We start from the raw sequence: 20372 nt of genomic DNA on the forward strand, positions 1-20372 counted from the left end.
AAGGCTATCTACCTTTGAATTACCATCAAAAATAGAACCTGGAAGTCCATTATGAGAGTGGACATGCAAGATATAAATCTTACCTGGATGCTTTCTCACTTGTTCTTGAAGTTCCTTAAAGAGCTGATATATATTAGAGGCTACAAATTTTATTTGGGCCATGGCAATTCTTTGTAAAACACCTACTGAATAGGCTGAATCAGATATGATATTTATATCTCCTGGATAATAAGTAAGAGCTAGCATGATTGCATACAATTCATTCTACTGAGTGGACTGAAAAGGAGTTCTGACTACTCTCTTTATAGTTAAGTCACGAGAGTATACAGTGGAAATATTATATTTGGATGCATCTGTAAAGATAGTTGATCCTTTAAGAGGAACTTTAGAAACCTTTTCTTCAAGAATCCATTGCCAATTATGTAATAGTTGGGTTATCTTTAATGGAGACCTGTGTGTAAAATTTGGAACTGTGGCTAATAAAATTTGCCACTCTGGGATGGTTTCATAGCATACATTAATTTGTGTATTAGTATAAAAGGTGTATATCTTGTCAGGTCTTATTCCAGATAATTGTACTGCTCACTAAATGGCCTTTAATAAAACTCTGGCCACAAGTACTGGGTAAGGAGTAAGGCTTTTGTCTGGTTGTGCTGGGAGGTTCACCCACTCTATCACACTGTCTCCTTGAGGAAGAACTGCTGTGGGTGCCTCCTTTATAGCAAAAACTGATATTTCCAAGGGTTTTTGAATGACTCTTTCAACCGTACTGGATAAAGCCAGTTCACCTTCTCTCAAAGCCTCTTGAGCTTCTTTTGTAAACTGGCATGGGTTGTTTAAAGCACTGTCTCCCCTTAAAATGTCATTTAATGGTTGCAATTGATAGGCAGTCAAGCCTAACACTGGATACATCCATTAAATATCTTCTAATAATTTCTGAAAGTTAATTAAGATTTTTAGCTTCTCTGTTCTTAAGGAAAGTTTTTATATTATAAGGACCTTAGGGTATACTTTATATCCTAAATATTAAAAAGAAGCATGTCTTTGATTTTTTTCTGACGCTATATGCAATTTGTAGTTCCTTAGTGTTTCTATGGTCTTTTGTGGACCTGCTTCTAACATTTGTTCTTCAGTTGCACAGCCCAATATATTATCCATGTAATATAATAACATTACTTTTGGAAATGTTTCTCATACTGGAGTAAGAACAGCAGCAACATACATTTGATACATAATAGGGCTGTTTTTCATTCCCTGTGGTAATCTTTTCTAAGGCTCAGCTAAGTTAATGCTGGGCACTGAAAAGGCAAATCTTTTCATATCCTCCTTATCTAGAGGGATAGAATAGAAATAATCCTTAATGTCTATAACTCAGAGGCCATTCTCTAGACAATTGAGTAGGAGATGGAAGTCCAGACTGAAGAGTTCCCATAGTTTCCATCTATTCATTTACTTTTCTTAAATCAGTCAACATCCTCCATTTTCCAGATTTCTTTCTTACAGCAAATACAGGAGAATTCCAAGGACTTAGAGAAGGTTATAAGTGTCTTTCATCAAGGTGCTCCTGTACTATATCTAATAAGCCCTGAATTTTATGCAGGGGTATGCCCACACTGTTCTGTCCACACTGGTGTATCAGTTTTCCACTGAATAGGAAAAGGTGAGAGTTCAGCAATCCTGCTTAAAAAACCGAAGTATACATTTGTAATCCTAATTGTTGTAAAATTGTTGTAAAATATCACTTCCCAGATTGATGGGGACTTTTTAACTATAAAAGGAGTAAAAAACTCTTGTTTTGAGTTCAAAAGTCCATCTCAAAGGGGTAGCACTATTTTCAGCTGCTATTGTTCCTCCTATGCCAGACATGTAGGTGTCTGCCTTAAACTTTGGCCAGTGACTGGGACAGTTGGTACCTCTAATGACTGTATGATCTGTACCTGTGTCTACCAATCCTTCTAATGGTATGCCATTTATATAGATAGTGAGCATAGGACAATCAGCTGTCACAGCTACTGTAAAGAATGTTCCTGAATTCTGTTGCTTGGAGTCAGAATCTGGGCAACTCTCATCAGATTGCTTATTCAAGAGTCTATCAGTAAACCTGGTGCTAGTATATCTCTTGGTTGATAAGTCACACATTGTCTACCTGTATTAGTGACTGGGATATTATCTACACATTTCCCCAGTTTCCCACATCACTGTATGGATGAACACTGTTTTGTAAGTATTTTCAGGAGGTCAGGCCTACTGTGCCTGGAGGCAAGGGATCCATAGGCTGGAGAGGAACAGATTTCACTTCTCCAGGGGGTATTTCAGTTTTCCCAACTGCATACAACTCTACTCTCCCCAATTGTAATCCCTTTCTCCTATCGGATTGCTTCTTGGCTGATTGGTCATGTCTGTCTATATGCTCTCTGAGTGTATCATCAGCTGCCATCATGTGCCAAGTATTTTTTGTTTTGGACCCTACAGCTGGGCCTCTCATTCCATTTCCCTGAATCAGTCTACATTCTGATGCCCAATGGAAGCCTCTATTGCATTTTGGACATGGGGATTTGGGTCTTGTTCTCCCACCCTGTTTTCTCACTCTGTCTCTATGCCAACATTGAGCTTTCAGATGCCCTACTTTACCTCATTGAAAGCATTGATGAGTCTCTCAGGAAGTCCCTTGTCAAAAGGGACCCTGTCTTCCTATGTTCAAATCTTGGGAAGTCTGCATCATAGCCTGGCTATAAAAGGTATTTGTGTCCACTGTGGCACCACAGCGTCTTATGATCTCCTCTAAAGGAGCATTCTTGTGTAGTCCTAATATAATTCTTTTATAAACATCATTAGCATTTTCTTTTTAAAGTTCTCTTATCATAACTTCTGTTGCTGAATTTTCATCAATAGTTCTTGTGACAGCTGTCTACAGATGTCTCACAAAAACAACAAAAGGTTCATTTGGCCCTTGTGCCATTTTTGGGAAGGCCTCTCCTCTGCCTTGTTTACCTGGGATAAAACCCCATGCTTTCATAGCAACAACAGCAATTTGCTCATATGCTGCTATGGGGTAATTAATCTGTGCTGAACTGTCTGCATAAGAACCTAAACTTGTTAGTTGATCACAGGTGATTAAAGTAATAACTCTACTTTGCCTATTCTTTGGGCTTGTATCCTACAGAGTTCGCTATATTCAGAGAGCCACAACAAGTTTTGTACAGGTTCTAAGTATTGTCTTTGCTATAGATTTCCAATCACTAGGGGTTACAATTTCATAAGCCAAATTCACTAATAACATCTTAACATAAGATGATGTAGCCCTATAAAGAGTGCAAGCCTTTTTTAGGTCTTTGATAATTTCTAGATCAAAAGGAGTTTATCTTCTGCTTTCTTGACCTGAAGAGTCAAGCTGTTCAATCACAGGATACATTTCTATTATCAAATCAGCTGTATTATACCCTTCTTCTTTGGCTTTAAATAGTGCCCTTTGTAATCTAGTCATACCTGTGACTAAATGGGTGATTGCTGGCAGGGAGGTGATGGTGATATCACTGCCCTTCCCACTCCTCCTCTTCCCTATACCCAGAAAGGCAAAGTTCATGAGGGAGGGTCAACAGCCTGCTTGGGTATAGGTGGAGTTGAAGCTGGGCTGTGAAAGTGAGAATCACCTGCCCTTCAAGTTCACTTAATTCCTCATGCCCTCTGGCCATATTTCCATTAATCTTTGCTTTTTCTTCCTTTTTTTCCTCACATTTCCTCATCTGGCTGTTCTTAAAACCTTTTCTTTTTTCTATAAATTGTGGGATTCTTTAAGGCCAATTGTATTAAGTTGTACATATAGAATGTTTCCTTAGAAATTGAATCAGGACCTTTATCATTGTAATATTCACATAGTTGATCTCCTACTTGTTTCCAATTATCTACCTCTATTTCTTCTTTCTTGAAGAACTAAGGGGACGTGCATTCTAATGTATCCATGAGTCTATCAATCTGCTTCTAAGTTACAATCAAACTTTGCCTCTTAATTAGTCTAAGTTTGCGTCCTGTAGATCTTCCTTGGGGTGGAGTTGAGAGTGGGATGTGGTTCGTGTTGAGGGAGAATCTTTTTCTAATATCTGCCCCATTTCAGCTAGATAATGAGAATTACTAGTTTAGCTCTTAACTAAGTAAGTTCCCTGTTTATCTATTAAAATAATTGCCCTATTTCTGGTCCTTAGTCCATGTCGGATGCCAAAAATGTAAAGTCTGGGATAGCTCCCTGGAGGCCTCAGAATCAGCCAGAATCAGGATAAGTAAAAGTCCTTGGTCTTTAGGGGGAGAAGTGAAGGAGATAGAGACAAACTGCCAGGAGTTTTGCAAAGGATCTTTCCTGAATTCTAGAGTCCAGAATCTCTACCTTTCTCCTCCTCATCCTGCCCCCAAGTGAGGTCTGGCCTCTGTCACCATACCCTGTAATCCTTGCCCATAATTATCTTTACACCAAACACTGAGTAAGCACCAATGGTGAGAAGAGCCGTTTTTTCCAAACATATGCTAATAGAGTCATTGTCAAATAGGTAATTAGCCTTTAGTGCTTGGTTGTCTGAGTCAAACATACCTTTTAAGAGTTTCAGCCATTTCAGTAAAGAGATTGACTTTGAGCAAGAATTAAATAGAAACATGTTTGATTGCCTTTGAAAATTTGCTGTTATTTTAAAGGATCTCAAGCTTCACTCTTTAGTAAAAGCCCATCTTTTAAATACCAATATTTTTTGGGAATTATTGAATTTATATGAGTCAGGAATTACAAATCTCGAAATATTTGAAATGAGAATCAAAGAGCTATGAAGAGGTAAATAGTATGCATGAGCATTTAAAATAAAAGAGGTGTCAAAAATGTTTCCTGTTGGAGAACATAGCCCACACACTATAGAATGTTGACAGAACCAGATTAAAATGTAATTGGGAAATATTTAGCATATAAAAACAATAAAATATAACATATAATTTTTAGTTTTCTAAATCAATATATGACCCACAAGGATTAATTTCAGTTTGACACTATTGTTTAGAATAAAATTTCTTTTTTTAAAAATCTTATTTAATATTTTATTTTTCCCAATTACATGAAATTTAGATTTTTTTTTTCAAATTTTGAGTTCCAGATTCTCTTACTCCCCTTTCCCCTGCATTGAGAAAGCAAATAATTTGACATAGGTTAGACATCTGTAGTCATGCAAAAACACATTTCCATATAAATTATTCTGTGAAAGAAAACAGAAAAAAAAAACCCAAGAAAAACAAAGGAAAAATATCTTTGAGATGCATTCAGGTTCTACTATTTCTTTCTCTGGTCTTGGGCTGCACCTTTCATGATAAGTCTTACAGAATTGTCTTGGATCATTGTATTGCTGAAAGTAGCTATGTTATTCATAATAAATCATTATACATATAACATTGCTCTTAATGTATACAATGTTCTGGTTCTGCTCATTTCACTTTGCATCAGCTCATGTAAGTCTTTTCATGTTTTTCTGAGAGCATTCTGCTTATTATTTATTTTTTTATTTTTTATTTTTTTATTTCTTTTTTTAATTTTATAATTATAATTTTTGACAGTATATATGCATGAGTAATTTTTTATAACATTATTCCTTGTATTCATTTTTCCAAATTTTCCCCTCCCTCCCTCTACTCCCTTCCCTAGATGACAGGCAATCCCATACATTTTACATGTGTTACAGTATAACCTAGATACAATATATGTGTGTAAATCCAATTTTCTTGTTGCACATTAAGTATTAGATTCCGAAGGTATTAGTAACCTGAGTAGATAGACAGTAGTGCTAACAATTTACATTCACTTCCCAGTATTCCTTCTCTGGGTGTAGTTGTTTCTGTCCATCATTGATCAGCTGGAAGTGAGTTGGATCTTCTTTATGTTGAAGATATCCACTTCCATCAGAATACATCTTCATACAGCATTGAAGTGTACAGCAATCTTCTGGTTCTGTTCATTTCACTCAGCATCAGTTCACGTAAGTCTTTCCAAACCTTTCTGAATTCATCCTGCTGGTCATTTCTTACAGAGCAATAATATTCCATAGCCTTCATATACCATAATTTACCCAAACATTCTCCAATTGATGGACATCCATTCATCTTCCAGTTTCTGGCCTCTACAAAAAGGGCTGCCACAAACATTTTGGCACATACAAGTCCCTTTCCCCTCTTTAGTATTTCTTTGGGATATAAGCCTAATAGCAGCACTGCTGGATCAAAGGGTATGCACATTTTGATAACTTTTTGGGCATAGTTCCAAATTGCTCTCCAGAATGGCCGGATTCTTTCACAGTTCCACCAACAATGTATTAGTGTCCCAGTTTTCCCACATCCCCTCCAATATTCATCATTATTTGTTCCTGTCATCTTAGCCAATCTGACAGGTGTGTAGTGGTATCTCAGATATCTCAGAGTTGTCTTAATTTGCATTTCTCTGATCAGTAGTGATTTGGAACACTCTTTCATATGAGTGGATATAATTTGAATTTCATCATCTGAGAATTGTCTGTTCATATCCTTTGACCATTTATCAACTGGAGAATGGTTTGATTTCTTATAAATTATGGTCAGTTCTCTATATATTTTGAAAATGAGACCTTTATCAGAACCCTTAACTGTAAAAATATTTTCCTAATTTGTTACTTCCCTTCTAATCTTGTTTGCATTAGTTTTGTTTGTACAGAAACTTTTTTAGTTTGATGTAATCAAAATCTTCTATTTTGTGATTGATAATAATCGATAGTTCTCCTCTGGTCATAAATTCCTTCCTCCTCCACAGGTCTGAGAGGTAGACTATTCTCTGTTCCTCTAATCTATTTATGATCTCATTCTTTATACCTAAATCATGGACCCATTTTGATCTTATCTTGGTATATGGTGTTAAGTGTGGATCCATATCTAACTTCTGGCATACTAATTTCCAGTTTTCCCAAGAGTTTTTTTCAAATAATGAATTTTCATCCCAAATGTTGGTACCTTTGGGTTTATCAAACACTAGATTGCTATAGATGTACCCTTTTTTGTCCTTTGTACCTAATCTGTTCCACTGAGCGAATGGTCTATTTCTTAGCCAATACCAAATGGTTTTGGTGACTGCTGCTATGTAATATAGCTTTAGATCAGGTATACCTAGACCACCTTCATCTGACTTTTTTTTTTTTTCATTAGTTCCCTTGCAATTCTCGACCTTTTTATTCTTCCATATGAATTTCGTTGTTATTTTTTTCATTAAAATAGTTTCTTGGGAGTCTGATTGGTATAGCACTAAATAAATAGATTAGTTTGGGGAGTATTGTCATCTTTATTATATTCACTTGGCCTATCCAAGAGCACTGAATGTCTTTCCAATTATTTAAATCTGACTTTATTTTTATGGCAAGTCTTTCGTAATTTTGCTCATATAATTCCTGACTTTTCTTTGGTAGATGGATTCCCAAATATTTTATACTCTCAACATTTGTTTGGAATGGAATTTCTCTTTGTATCTCTTGCTGTTGCATTTTGTTGGTGATGTATAAAAATGCTGAGAATTTATGTGGATTTATTTTGTATCCAACAACTTTGCTAAAGTTGTGAATTATTTCTAATAACTTTTTATTACACTCTCTGGGATTTTCTAAATATACCATCATATCATCTGCAAAGAGTGATAGTTTGATTTCCTCATTACCTACTCTTATTCCTTTAGTCTTTTTCTCAGCTCTTATTGCGGAGGCTAGCATTTCTAGTACTATATTGAATAGTAATGGTGATATTGGGCAACCTTGTTTCACTCCTGATCTTTTTTGTTTGTTTGTTTGTTTGTTTTTGTTTTTTTGTTTTTTTTATTAATGTTTATAATTATAACATTTTCTTTGACAGTACATATGCATAGGTAATTTTTTTTTTTTTTTTACATTATCCCTTGTACTCCCTTCTGTTCCGAGTTTTTTCCCTCCTTGCCTCCACCCCTTCCCCTAGATGGCAGGCATTCCCATACATATTAAATATCTTATAGTATATCCTAGGTACAATATATATGTGCAGAACCGAATTTTATTGTTGTTGTTGTTGCAAAGGAAGGATTGTATTCGCAAGGTAAAAATAATCTGGGAAGAGAAACAAAACAAAACAAAACAAACAAACAAACAAAAAAAAACAATGCTCACAGTTTACACTCATTTCCCAGTGTTCCTTTTCTGGATGTAGCTGATTCTGTCCATCATTGATCAAGTGGAATTGGATTAGCTCTTCTCTATGTTGAAGATAACCACTTCCATCACAATACATCCTCATACAGTATCATTGTTGAAGTGTATAATGATCCCCTAGTTCTGCTCCTTTCACTCAGCATCAGTTGATGTAAGTCTCTCCAAGCCTCTCTGTATTGCTCCAGTTGGTCATTTCTTACAGAACAATAATATTCCATAACATTCATATACCATAATTTATCCAACAATTCTCCAATTGATGGACATCCATTCATTTTCCAGTTTTTAGCCAGTATGAAAAGGGCTGCCACAAACATTTTGGCACATACAGGTCCCTTTCCCTTCTTTACTATTTCTTTGGGATATAAGCCCAGTAGTAGCACTGCTGGGTCAAAGGGTATGCACATTTTGATAACTTTTTGGGCATAATTCCAGGTTGCTCTCCAGAATGGTTGGATTCTTTCACAACTCCACCAACAATGCATCAGTGTCCCAGTTTTCCCACAGCCCCTCCAACATTCATTGTTATTTGTTCCTGTCATCTTAGCCAATCTGACAGGTGTGTAGTGGTATCTCAGAGTTGTCTTAATTTGCATTTCTCTGATCAATAGTGATTTGGAACACTCTTTCCTATGAGTGGAAATAGTTTTAATTTCATCATCTGAAAATTGTCTATTCATATGACATGGAAAAAGACCACCCTCTGATACTAGTACCATGTCATATGGTATAGTACAAGGAACTCTGGACTTGGGGCCAGTGGCATCTGTGTTTGAATTTTTGGCTCTGTCTAATGCGAGAAAAATCATTTTGCCTTTCCCATCCTCAGTTTCCTTGTATAAAAAAACAGGGGTCATAATATTTTCACTGCCTCTCAAGACTATAGTGAGCTGTATTTTATACATTTGAAAATGGTATATAAATATTTTATTATTTTTGAATGAAAATTTCAGCTCTATTCCATCAACATTTTTTCCTCTACCTGCAAAGAACACCTAACTGATTTTAAGGATCGCAGATTTTCCATGGGATGAATAGGAAAGAAAAAAAAAAGTTTATAAAAGGCTATTTCAAAAAAAAATTTTGATTTTCTTTTCTTTTTATGTTCTTCTGTACCTTTTTATTAGCGTTCAGTACCAACAAGCACCCTGTGGAGACATTTTTTCTCTAATAACAGTTTGGCAAGATCTCTTCCTCTTTCTGTGCCCTGCCAACATCACTTTTCCTCCTTCACTGCGGTTAATGAGAAAACTATATGGCCTCCCCTCAGAATTTCTCACAGGTAAGTGAGGAATAGAATCACAATTGATGAACCAGCAGGCAAAGTTACTAATTCTCTCTCCTATACTTTCAGGCTCGTGTTCTTCCTGAGCTGCTGTTTTCTTCTACTTTTCTGGGTCAATCTTGGAAGTTTAGTATAATGTAACTTCCCTCATAGTTGATCATGGTCCTTTGACATCAGTAATCCCTTTTCTCTATCAACTCCATTCTCCCTTCAGCCACCTAATTTTCCAAATGCATTAATGTGTCTGACTATGCCATTCAACTATTTTTTAAATATTTATTTTATTTTTAATCTATGAAATAAAACAAACATCTCTATAACATAGTAGAATAAAAATGATTACATATGAAACTGTAAATCTATTATGTACAACTTGTTAATCCTTCTAAATATATAACAAAGTTATCTTGTAAATATCTTTTTTTCCATTACCCCATCCTAGAGATGGCTACTATTATACATATACATATATATGTATATATTTATGTGTATGTAAAATCATTCTATGTATACATAAATATAAATATAATACAAATCATATAACTATATTATAATATTTAATATAATAAAATATACTAATAATATAATAAATATAATATTGTATTATAAATATTCTGAGGCACAATTCAACATGTCAGAGGAGAGAAGCTTTATTGCTTTCTTCCAACATTTGAAAGATACTAGTGGAACACATAGGGTATACATTCTTAATTTGTTGCATGTAAATGGTCCACCTTCTTTTTTAAATCTACATTTCTTTGATGGATGATATCTCCTGATTTGATTCTTCAAAATTCTTTATGAATTAAATATAGCAGCATGCTTACAGGTATCATATGCTGTTTCATTGTTCAGTGAGCATTATCTATTTTGAATTCTTCAATTATTATACAGTATCAGAACTTGTAGTCCTCCTTGGACACCATGGCTATTAAAAAGATGGTTCTTTGTTTCAATAGTAGATTTAGGTCCATTAAAAGAACTTTGACATTTCTCAAAGGTATAAGCTAGCACAAACTTCCTCTTTTTTATTCTTAATTCTTTGTTCAACCTGTCCATTTTCACTGTCTAACATTCACATATACAGAGACTGATGGATAAATTCTATAAATTATTCATGCATCATAATCTAGAATATTAATATTTCTTTCTTCATTCATTTGTTTTTCTCTTTAGATAGGCCAAATTCTTTTGAGTAGTTATGAATCTTATCTGTAATGTTCCAAGGCTTGCTGAAATCAGCACAAGTTCATCTACAAAAAAAAAAAAAAAAAAAAAAAAAGCATCTGGATGACCTCATCATATTAGATAATCTCCCTTCAAATTGGTCTTTTCTGTATAACTTTTACATCACATTGGTGAATATCTCTGACAAATCTCTCAGTTTCATGCTTCCCATGATATTAGTGAATAGAGTGTTGTCATCAAACAGGGCTATCTCGTTTTTCAAATAACATCACATAATTTTTCTCTAAGCATGGGAGATATCTTCTTTAAAGGATGACTTTAAGGCTGTTTTTGCTTTATTGAGTCAAAATCTTTGGATAGTCAACAAACAATAAAGACCTGAAGCTCTTGTATTCTGTACACTCTTTAGTCAATTGTATAATTACAAAGTTGTCTCCTATGGAATGTGACCTTGACTGATAGCTATTAGACATGTCCTTGGGATATGTAGCTTATGCTCATAAAATTTTTATCTAGATAGGAAAATAAGCATACAGGTCAGGAGTTATTTATGATTTCTTGTCCCTGTGCCTTAGGTATCTTCTACCTCATATCCTGTGTTTACCAGTTCCTCAGTGTTTTCACAATTGTTTCACACTCAAACACATTTTCTTTTTTTATATTTGACCTAATCTAACTGCTTTTTCAGTTTTGGAAAGAAAACTGAATTATTGCCAATACCCTATGACTGAATAAGCTGAGCAAAGGGAGACCTTAGTTCAATGCTGAACTATACCATTTTAGGCCTTCAACTTTTTAGGCCTCAATTTCCTTGTCTGCAAAATGAGGTAAATAAATTGCAATTAGTTGTTCAAGAGTAGATTTGATTGTCCCTAGGGATAGTAAAACTCTAGCACTGAAGGTCCTCAAATAAAGACTAAAAGATAATCACATCATGGAGGGGATTTCATCATGGATATAGTTTGTGTCAGTTAACCCCTTATTTTCCTTTTAACTTAGATATAATGGGATGCTCTTATGAGCTCTAAAAACAATTTCCATTTAAACCATAACATTGTATTTTATGGACCAGCTTGAATGACACCTGTTCTCTAGATTCTCTAGATAACATCAGGGATTTCTACTATAATCTGGGGAAAACCTTGTCTTTCTGATACTTTTAGAAATTCCTAAGGCAGAATTTAAAAATAATTTTCTTATTCCTTTAGAACATCTTTTAGAACTGCAAGGTATCCCTTGTATTTGCCAGTCTAACTGTAGGGATGCCCCCACCCAAGGTAATTGGAAATCCATTTAAGGATTTGGCCTCTGGGAGGCAATGCTTTTCCTCCTATTTGGAAAAAGTTGCCTTAGGCCTTCCATTTACACATATTATAGAAAGTCTGTTTCCATATTTTTCTAGCCACAGTTTTTTTTTTTTAATGTGCTTATGAGTATGTCCTCAATGTGTGGACTTCAGTGATGCTTCACCAGACGGATTTATTATTTCAGGTTCTAACACAATAGAATAGAATGATAAATTATTCATTGCCATTTGAAATTTTTAAAAAAGCCAACCCAACCCAACATCTGGGCTATGAATGCTGCATAAAGATAGATCTCTTTTGCTGTTTCTATAAACATAAAATGCAATTTTCAGTTTCCACTTAAACAGGTACAGTTTGGTTTTTTTTTTAAAGCTCTGTTTTATGTTTTCTTTTGCAATGGCCTAGTAAGGAACATTAATAAGTTCAAGACTGTGTGCCTTGGTTTGATTCATAAGGTGACTGAAAAATTTGGTTTGTGAAAATCCCTGTGTTTAATATGGTCTTCACATATCCCATTGTGGAGTAATACAGTGCTTGTTTAGCTCTTTTTAGATGTCCAAGTCCTTCCCTTCAGCAAATTGGGAAGTCAGACTCTGTCAATGCCTCTTGAAACCAATTGAAATGCTATTAAAATGAGTAAACACAAAGCTACTACCCTTATTATTATTATTATTTGCTATACATTGGATTTCAGATCTATTGTCATTCCTTTGAGAAGTTGGCTGGGCTTTCTTTGTTGAGCAGGTACAATATTCTAATCCATACACATCACTTCTGCAAATTATGGCAGCTTTCAAAAGATATATAATTTTATTAGTGTGAATAGATTCTTCACCAATATAGATTGTAACCCCTGCACTCCTTAATTAGGTGGGCTTTACAAACTATTATAGTTGGAGGCCAGACAGCTGGTGTTGAGCCTCCCTAAATTGAACTGGCTGGTCCTCAAGTGCCAGATAAACAGTCTTGTTGCCAGACCTATTCTCAAAGCCTTTCAAAATTAATAAAACAAGCATTTATTAATATGTTAATATTCTTCACATATTCTTAATATATTCTGGGCACTGTTCCCAGAATACAAATAGAAATATAATGAAAAAAGTTCCTGCCTTCAACGACATTACCTTCTAATAGGGAGAGATAACACATGAAAGTAAGCAAGGGAGTTATCAGGGAGAAAGTTTCTACACAGTTGGATGAAGGAGAATGTCTGAAGAATAAGGAGTGGAGTCTGGAGAAGAAATGGCTGTCCTGGATATTTTTCTTAAAAGGGAAGTTGTGGGATGAGTTGACCAAACAAAGGAAAAAAAAGGTCTCAAGGACAGACTGTAATTCCAATGTGAAAAAGCCAGGGGTGGAGTTAATCTTTTCAGTGAGGAAAATACTTGGCACAATGGGGAAAGTCTGAAGAGGAAAATTCAAATGAAGCTGTGCTCTGTTAGCATAGCCTTCAAGGATATACCACAATAAGCCATTAGAGTAGAAACAGGATTAATGGATATTAAGACCATAGACTTCACCCAATCTCTTCATTTTACAGATGAGGAAAACTGAGGTATAGAGATTTAGGATAATAGAATTTTAGAGCTAGAAGGAACCTTTAAGTCATCTGGTACAATTAATTTATTTGTAGCTAAAGAAATGCAGTCTATAGAGAATTGGCTTGCCAAAGATCACTCAGACTGTAATAAAGCCCGGACCAGAGTTTAGATCTGTTGAGTCTAAATTCAGTACTCTGTTCACTAGACCACTACAGAGGAACATGGGAGCAGTTAAGACAATATTTAATCAGGAACATTTAATTCCTTGGGGAAAGCAAATTCACAGGAGTCAGCAGAAGCAACCTATTTTGGCAAGAGGCAAATTTTTTTTTTGAGGTTTTTGATGAGAGTGGAAATGAAATAGGTTTGGCATTAAAAGTCTAAGTATCGACAAGAAAAGGAAGGTTTGATGTAGAACTGAAGCCAAGTTGGCAAAGGCTCCAATCAGAGACCTGAAATATAATAGTATAGCTATTCTAGCTAAAGATAAGGAGAAAAGCAGGGAGGGAGGGTGTTATCTGATATATCCTGAGATAGATTTCTGGGAGCACATTAAAATCCTTACAATATTGAGCAAGGACTCTAATAAAACCAGGACATTGCAACACAAAAAGACTTTTCAAGAATCTGCCCTTGTTCCTTGGATCAGTCAAGGAGATGTTCAGCATACAAAGGAGTTAGGGGAGGTGCTTGCCCTTCGAACAACCTATCCTGTAATATGTAGATACTTCCCAGAATCTAGGGGATCAGAGCCAGGCTTTTGGATGTTGGTTCTCTCTGAACTGGTCAGATTTAGATAATGGAGTCCCAGAGTTCAGAATGTCCAGATGCTTTGTCTGGACTGGGGTTTATGTACTAAGGAACAATCTGACTCATGTGCCTATTTGTCATGGTTGTGTCTATTGCACACAGAGGGCTTTTCCTGCTTTTATTTCACTACTCCTTCAGATTTGTGGTTAAAGATTCTCTGATCCTGTATTCCCTGGAGCAGCTAGTGCAAGTCATACCTGCCTACCCCTATGCTTTCCCCAGTAGCAGGTATCCAGTAAGATCAGACTAAAATGAATAGATATCTCATGAAGGGGAAAAAAACTATTATAAAAAGACACCCTGAAAGGGATCTAAAAATGAGGATGAGGGAAAATAGATATACTTGGTTTGTTTTAGTGATCAATGAGAACAACTTAGGTTGAATATATTATATGAATACACACACATATATATGTATATACAAACATGTATGTATGTGTGTGTCTTATCTCTGGAATCTTGCTTATTCCTTTCTTTTTTCTTTTCTTTTCTTTCTTTCTTTTTTTTTTAACTGATTGAATTGGGATTAAGTGTCTTGCCCGAGGTCACACAGCTAGGAAGTATTAAATGTCAGAGACCAGATTTGAACTCAGGTTCTCCTGACTTCAGGGCTGGTGCTCTATCCATGGCATCACCTAGCTGCCCTAGCTTGTCGCTTTCTTAAAGGGGATTTTGATTCCAGCTTGGAGGGGATCTAGAGATGCCATGAGATTTGTCACTCTGCTCTTCCCAGAAAGGGGGAACTAGACTGGAATTATATCTAACTGTCAACTTAAATATTGTTAGCTTCAGGAGAAATTAGTTTTAGATTTAAGTTGCTCACTTGGTCTCTGCTCCTTAAAAGGAAGTGGTAGCCTAAATTTATATATCTAAAGATTTGGTTTCTTCCCAACAAATGTTAATTGTACAACAGATTATTACCAATATTGAATATGTAATAAATCTATTTATCCAAGAAGATAGAGAAAAGAAATAAGAGAAGTTATAAAAATCAGAATATCACTAGACAATTTGTGGAATAAACAGATTTTCCTACTGAGTGTGAGATAACAACAACAGAAGCAACAACAGCAGTAATAATAATAAACATTTATATAGGATTCACTATGTTCCAGACACTGTGTTAAGCATTTTACAATTATTATCTCACTTGATCCTCACAGAAACCCTATATTTATTATTGCTGTTACATTGTTATTCCAACTTTATAGTTGCAAAAATTAAGGCAAGCAGAGGTGAGGTGACTTGTCTAGGTCCACATGGCTAATAAATCCTGAGACTAGAATTGAATTCAGATCTGCTTTATTCTGAACCTTGTGCTCTATTCACTGTGTCACCTAGCTGCCATTATCCTATGAAAAGAGAGAAGAGGAAAGAGAGAGACAGAGAGACAGAGAAAGAGAAAGAGAGAGATATACACAGAGGGAGACAGAGACAGAGAGAGATAGAGACAGAGACAGAGAGACAGAGACACATAACACACACACACACACACACACACACAGGCAGAGACAGAAACAGAGCTATCACATCCAAGAGAGAAAATCTTCCAAAATAGCTAGGGAAAAAAATTGGAAATAGAGGGGAAGGAAGACATGCTGGTTCCTCTACATGTCTGTTGCTCCCTAAAATCTTTCCTCTTTGTCCTTGTGTTTTTCCCTATAGAGGGACTCGAGCCACATATCTTCTCTCTTGAAGCAAGAAAGTGGAGAAACTTTTCCCTTCTCCTAAGCTTTCATAACTCTATCCTTCATGTAAGCTCAGTGTTGATTCAGCACATTTGTCACCAATCAGGAGAGTATTATGCAAATAAGGTTTAAATATAAGGTGACAAGGATAAATGGAAAGAAATAGTAGAAGAAGGGCATTGGCAATTGGTGGGGGGAGGGGAGGAAGGAAATGCTTCCTTTAGAAAGTTAAGATTAGAACTGAATCTTGAAAGAAGCCAGGAGACAAAACTGGAGAGGGAAATCTTTTTAGGCTTGGGATACAACTAGTGCAAGGATGCAAAGCTGAGACATACAGTATTAAATAGGAGAAATAACAAGGTCAATGTTGTTTGACTGTAGATTAAATGAAGGGGAGTAAGGTTGAAAAAAGAATAGAAAGATAAGGCATATCTTAAAGGCCAAACAGGATTTTATATTTCATCTGAAAACTAAAAAGAAGGATTGCTGGGATTTTTTGAGGAAGGGGATGACACAGTCAAGCCTGCCCTTTAGGAAAATCTTTTTGTGATTGAGTGGAGGATGATCTGGATTGTGAAGGTGGTGGTGATTGTGTGGTGTGAGGATATCTGAGGTGGTTGGATAAACCAGAAGTCTATTGCAATAGTCCAGGCATTAGGTGATGAGGATGTGTACTCTGTGAGATTGAAGAGAAGAGCATATAGATGAAGATGTTGAAAAAGTACAAGTGATAAGATAGATATGTGGCATGAATATGAATGAGAAGTTGAAGGGGAATTCAAAGTTGTGAACCTGGATGACTTGAAAGTTAATATTACTTGGAAATAATAAGGAAATTTAGAAAATTGGGAAGTTGGGAGAGGGAATAGGGAGCTGTTCTGGTATGGGTCTAGCTTCCCAAAGAGCAGAGCCTGAGAGAATAGGTCTTATTCTCCACAACGTAGAGGATATATCTGATATAACACTTTTAGAAGTATCTGCAATCTAACTTTTCTTAAGGAAGATAATAGGGAAAAAAGAAAGGCCAGTGGATTTGGTATTAGGAGATTTGGGTTTTATCTAATCCTAGCTCTGTCATTGGCTATGTGTTCATAAGCAAATTACTTCTTTTCTCTGTTTCCTCCTCTGCACAAGGAAGAAACTGGATTAAGTAGCATCCATTTTTTCTAATTCCAATATCTTTATGAGTTCTATAAATTCTTGGATGAAATGAAGCTACTAGCCTCCAACATGCTTTATAGATCTCAAATTCTAGGAACCTTTCAGATTGACCGACATGATAGAATTATGTTAGATTTATTTTGGTGTCTGTTAGAGAGAAGAGAGGCAGAAACAATATTCTGCATTTAAACAACAATAACAAAAAAAACCCTTCTGTTGTGGAAAAGAATTCATTAGTTTGGACATTGAATTAAATTTATTTTCTCTTTAATTTGAGTTATAATTTGAATTCTAATCTCCAGATTTTCTTTTTAATCTTTTTTTTTTTTTTTTTGCTAATACTGCCTTGGACTCAGAGATCATTGCAATATTATATGAAGAAATCTATATTCAATGTGAAATTCTAATTTAATGTATTTCAAATAGTGGTTATCTTATCTTTGGGAATTGAGATGTGAAGTGAGAATAGAAGAGTTATTTTGATAACTTTAATTTCTTTTTTGCTCAATTTTTATAGATCATTAAAAAAGTACTTCCATTATATATCCACTGCCCTAAATGAAGTCTCTAATATTATAAATACAAAGAAAACTACAAATAAGAAATCCAACATAGCAATATATGCTCTCTATTACATACTTGTAGCTCTCCCTGTTCAGAAGGATGCGTAGTATATTCCTGAAGAATAGCAGTACTGCTCCGTATGTTTGTGGGATACATCTCTAGAAGTGGAAAGTTTTATAAATCAGAAAAAAATTGCTCTTACCACAACTTCTTAGAAAAGCAGACTTCTTCTACTGTAATCAACTTGGTTAACAATATCTGTCCTATATCCTTGAGACAGAATTTTGTAAGTGTTATGATTAATGATATGAAATAAAAAAATCTATTGTTATTAGGCTTGTAGTAAGCAAAAATATCACTTAAAAAGTCTTTAGTGAATAATTTATCAATTGATTTATAGCCCAATTTCTTAAACTGTGGGTTGTGACCCTATAAGGAGTCTTGTAACTGAGTGTGAAGTGTGTATATACCTATATACTTTAGGTCACATAAAAATTCTTGGGTGAAAAGGGGTTATGAGTGGGAAACGTTTAAGAAGACTTGGTTTATGGAACAGTCCCTGAGGTCTTATGTGGTCAGTTTCCTGATTGATTGACAATTACATCTAGAAACAGTGTCAGTTTAAGACCAGATGGGGCCCCAAGGCACCTACCCTTTTTGACATTATTTATCTACCCTTTATATGTAAGGGATTTTAGGGAAAGTCTAGTCATTTCCCCTTATTTTACAGATGAGGACATTGAGATCCAAAGCCATAAAGATAAAGTGGCTTAATTAAAATGATTTGGCAACCTAGTTGAAAAGGCAGGAAGAAAAATCAGATTTCCTGATACCCATAGACACAACTAGCATGAGATCACTGGGGCTTTGCTCCAGAAGGATAACATGGTGGTGATAATGGCATAAAGATTCTTCTTATCTTCTGAGGCAATTGCATTAGTCAGTTTTTAGCTGTAGTGAACTATGGAGGATTGCAAGAAGAGAGGAAGCACCACTACACATTCTTGTAGCTCTATCCAGAATATCAGTGATGCAGGGGAAGGAAGACAGACAGAAGCTTCTCTCTCCCTACTCCCACATCCATTTTGCTTAGTTTTAGGCTACTACTCCCTTGAGTTCCAACGTAGTTATCCTCTTCTACTAGGCCTTGCCTTTTCCCACTGCCTCACCATTGTATCCAATGATGGTAGATTGTCAGTGTGCCAACTGACATAATATCTGTAACACATGAAATGCCTGGAATCAATAATGATGACAGAGTGGGATGGTTGCAGGGTTATGCCTGTCCTTGTTATTATGTTGTTATGCCTCCTTCTACCCAAGCCTTAGCCAACAAAAGATAAATTTTCTAGGTACTAGAATTCCCAGTTGTGAATCTTTTATTTCAACTCAGTTCAATAGTATCATCATCCTATCTAGCTTCTTTCTTTCTTTTCTTTTTATTTTTATAGATTTTTGAAATAATACTATCTTTCCCCCCAAAATATAGGCAAAGATAGTTTCCTATATTCACTTTTATAAAACCTTGTGTTCCAAGTTGTTCTTCCTTGCTCTCTTTCCCCTCCTCCCCTAGACAGTAAATAATTCCATATAGGTTTAATTTTCTAAACATATCTCCACATTTATCATGCTGCATAAGAAAAATGAGATCAAAAAGGAAAAAAAGGGGAAAAAACAAAGTAAACAAACAACTACAAAAAGATGAAAATATTGTGTTGTAATTCAGTCTCTATAGTCTCCTTTCTCGATGCAAATGGGCTCTTTCTGTTACAAGTCTATTGGAATTGCCCTGAATCACCTCATTGTTAAAGAGTCTAGTACATCATAGTTGATCATCACATAAACTTGTTGCTATGCACAACGTTCTCTTCTACTCACTTCACTCAGCATCAGTTCATGAAAATCTCTCCAGACCTTTCTGAAATCATGGTGCTGATCATTTCTGATAGAACAATAGTATTCCATTGCATTCATATACCATAACTTATTCAGACATTCCCCAACTGATGGGCATCCTCCCAGTTTCCAGTTCCTTGACACTAAAAAAAAAGGGCTGCTCCAAACATTTTTGCACATGTAAGTCTTTTTCCTTTTTTATGATCTGAGACATAGATCCAGTCCCTCTTTAGTTTCTCACATGAAGCAGTCCTGTGCAAGTCATTCTTCTAAAGTGCCTACATCCTAGGTAAGAGAAACAAAAATTTGTCACATTCTGAAACATCATCCTTCACAATGACCCCCAGTTTCTTTTCATGGTCAGAAAAGTCTTCCTGAAGTCTAAATTTCTCAAGACAATTAAACCAGTTCAATCTGTTTTGTCCACAGAAGATATAATGCCATCTTCTATGTAACAGCCCTTCAAAGACAATAATATTACTCTTTAAATATGTAAAGCTTATTTATGTGAATCTAGTATATGGTATATAGTATATGATAAAGGAGACAATGCAGAGTATCTTAAAATTGCATTTGTATTTTTATCTTGACATAGTCTGGTTGCCTATGATGCAGTGTGTCTCCTGATATCTTGTCATGATGTTCTTAAACTGCTCTTTTAGGATTATGACATTTCTGCTAAATGAGTTTCTCTGCTCCCCTCCTCGTCACACCCTATT

The 20372-nt window shown here is 35.5% G+C and overlaps 1 long non-coding RNA gene across 2 annotated transcripts in view; it reads left to right on the plus strand.

Moving 5' to 3' along the window:
• Positions 1-20372, plus strand: part of LOC141553743 (uncharacterized) — a 319858-nt gene that overhangs the window by 282583 nt on the left and 16903 nt on the right. The window contains exon 6 of one of the 2 annotated variants that reach the window (XR_012485622.1): positions 9341-9489. The exons of the other annotated variant lie outside the window; for it this stretch is intronic. This is a non-coding gene — a long non-coding RNA (uncharacterized LOC141553743). Of the gene's footprint in view, positions 1-9340; positions 9490-20372 lie in introns of those variants that run through there. 2 annotated transcript variants of the gene reach the window in all.

Source organism: Sminthopsis crassicaudata, chromosome 2, assembly GCF_048593235.1.
Source record: "Sminthopsis crassicaudata isolate SCR6 chromosome 2, ASM4859323v1, whole genome shotgun sequence".
In the NCBI taxonomy this organism is placed as follows: domain Eukaryota; kingdom Metazoa; phylum Chordata; class Mammalia; order Dasyuromorphia; family Dasyuridae; genus Sminthopsis; species Sminthopsis crassicaudata.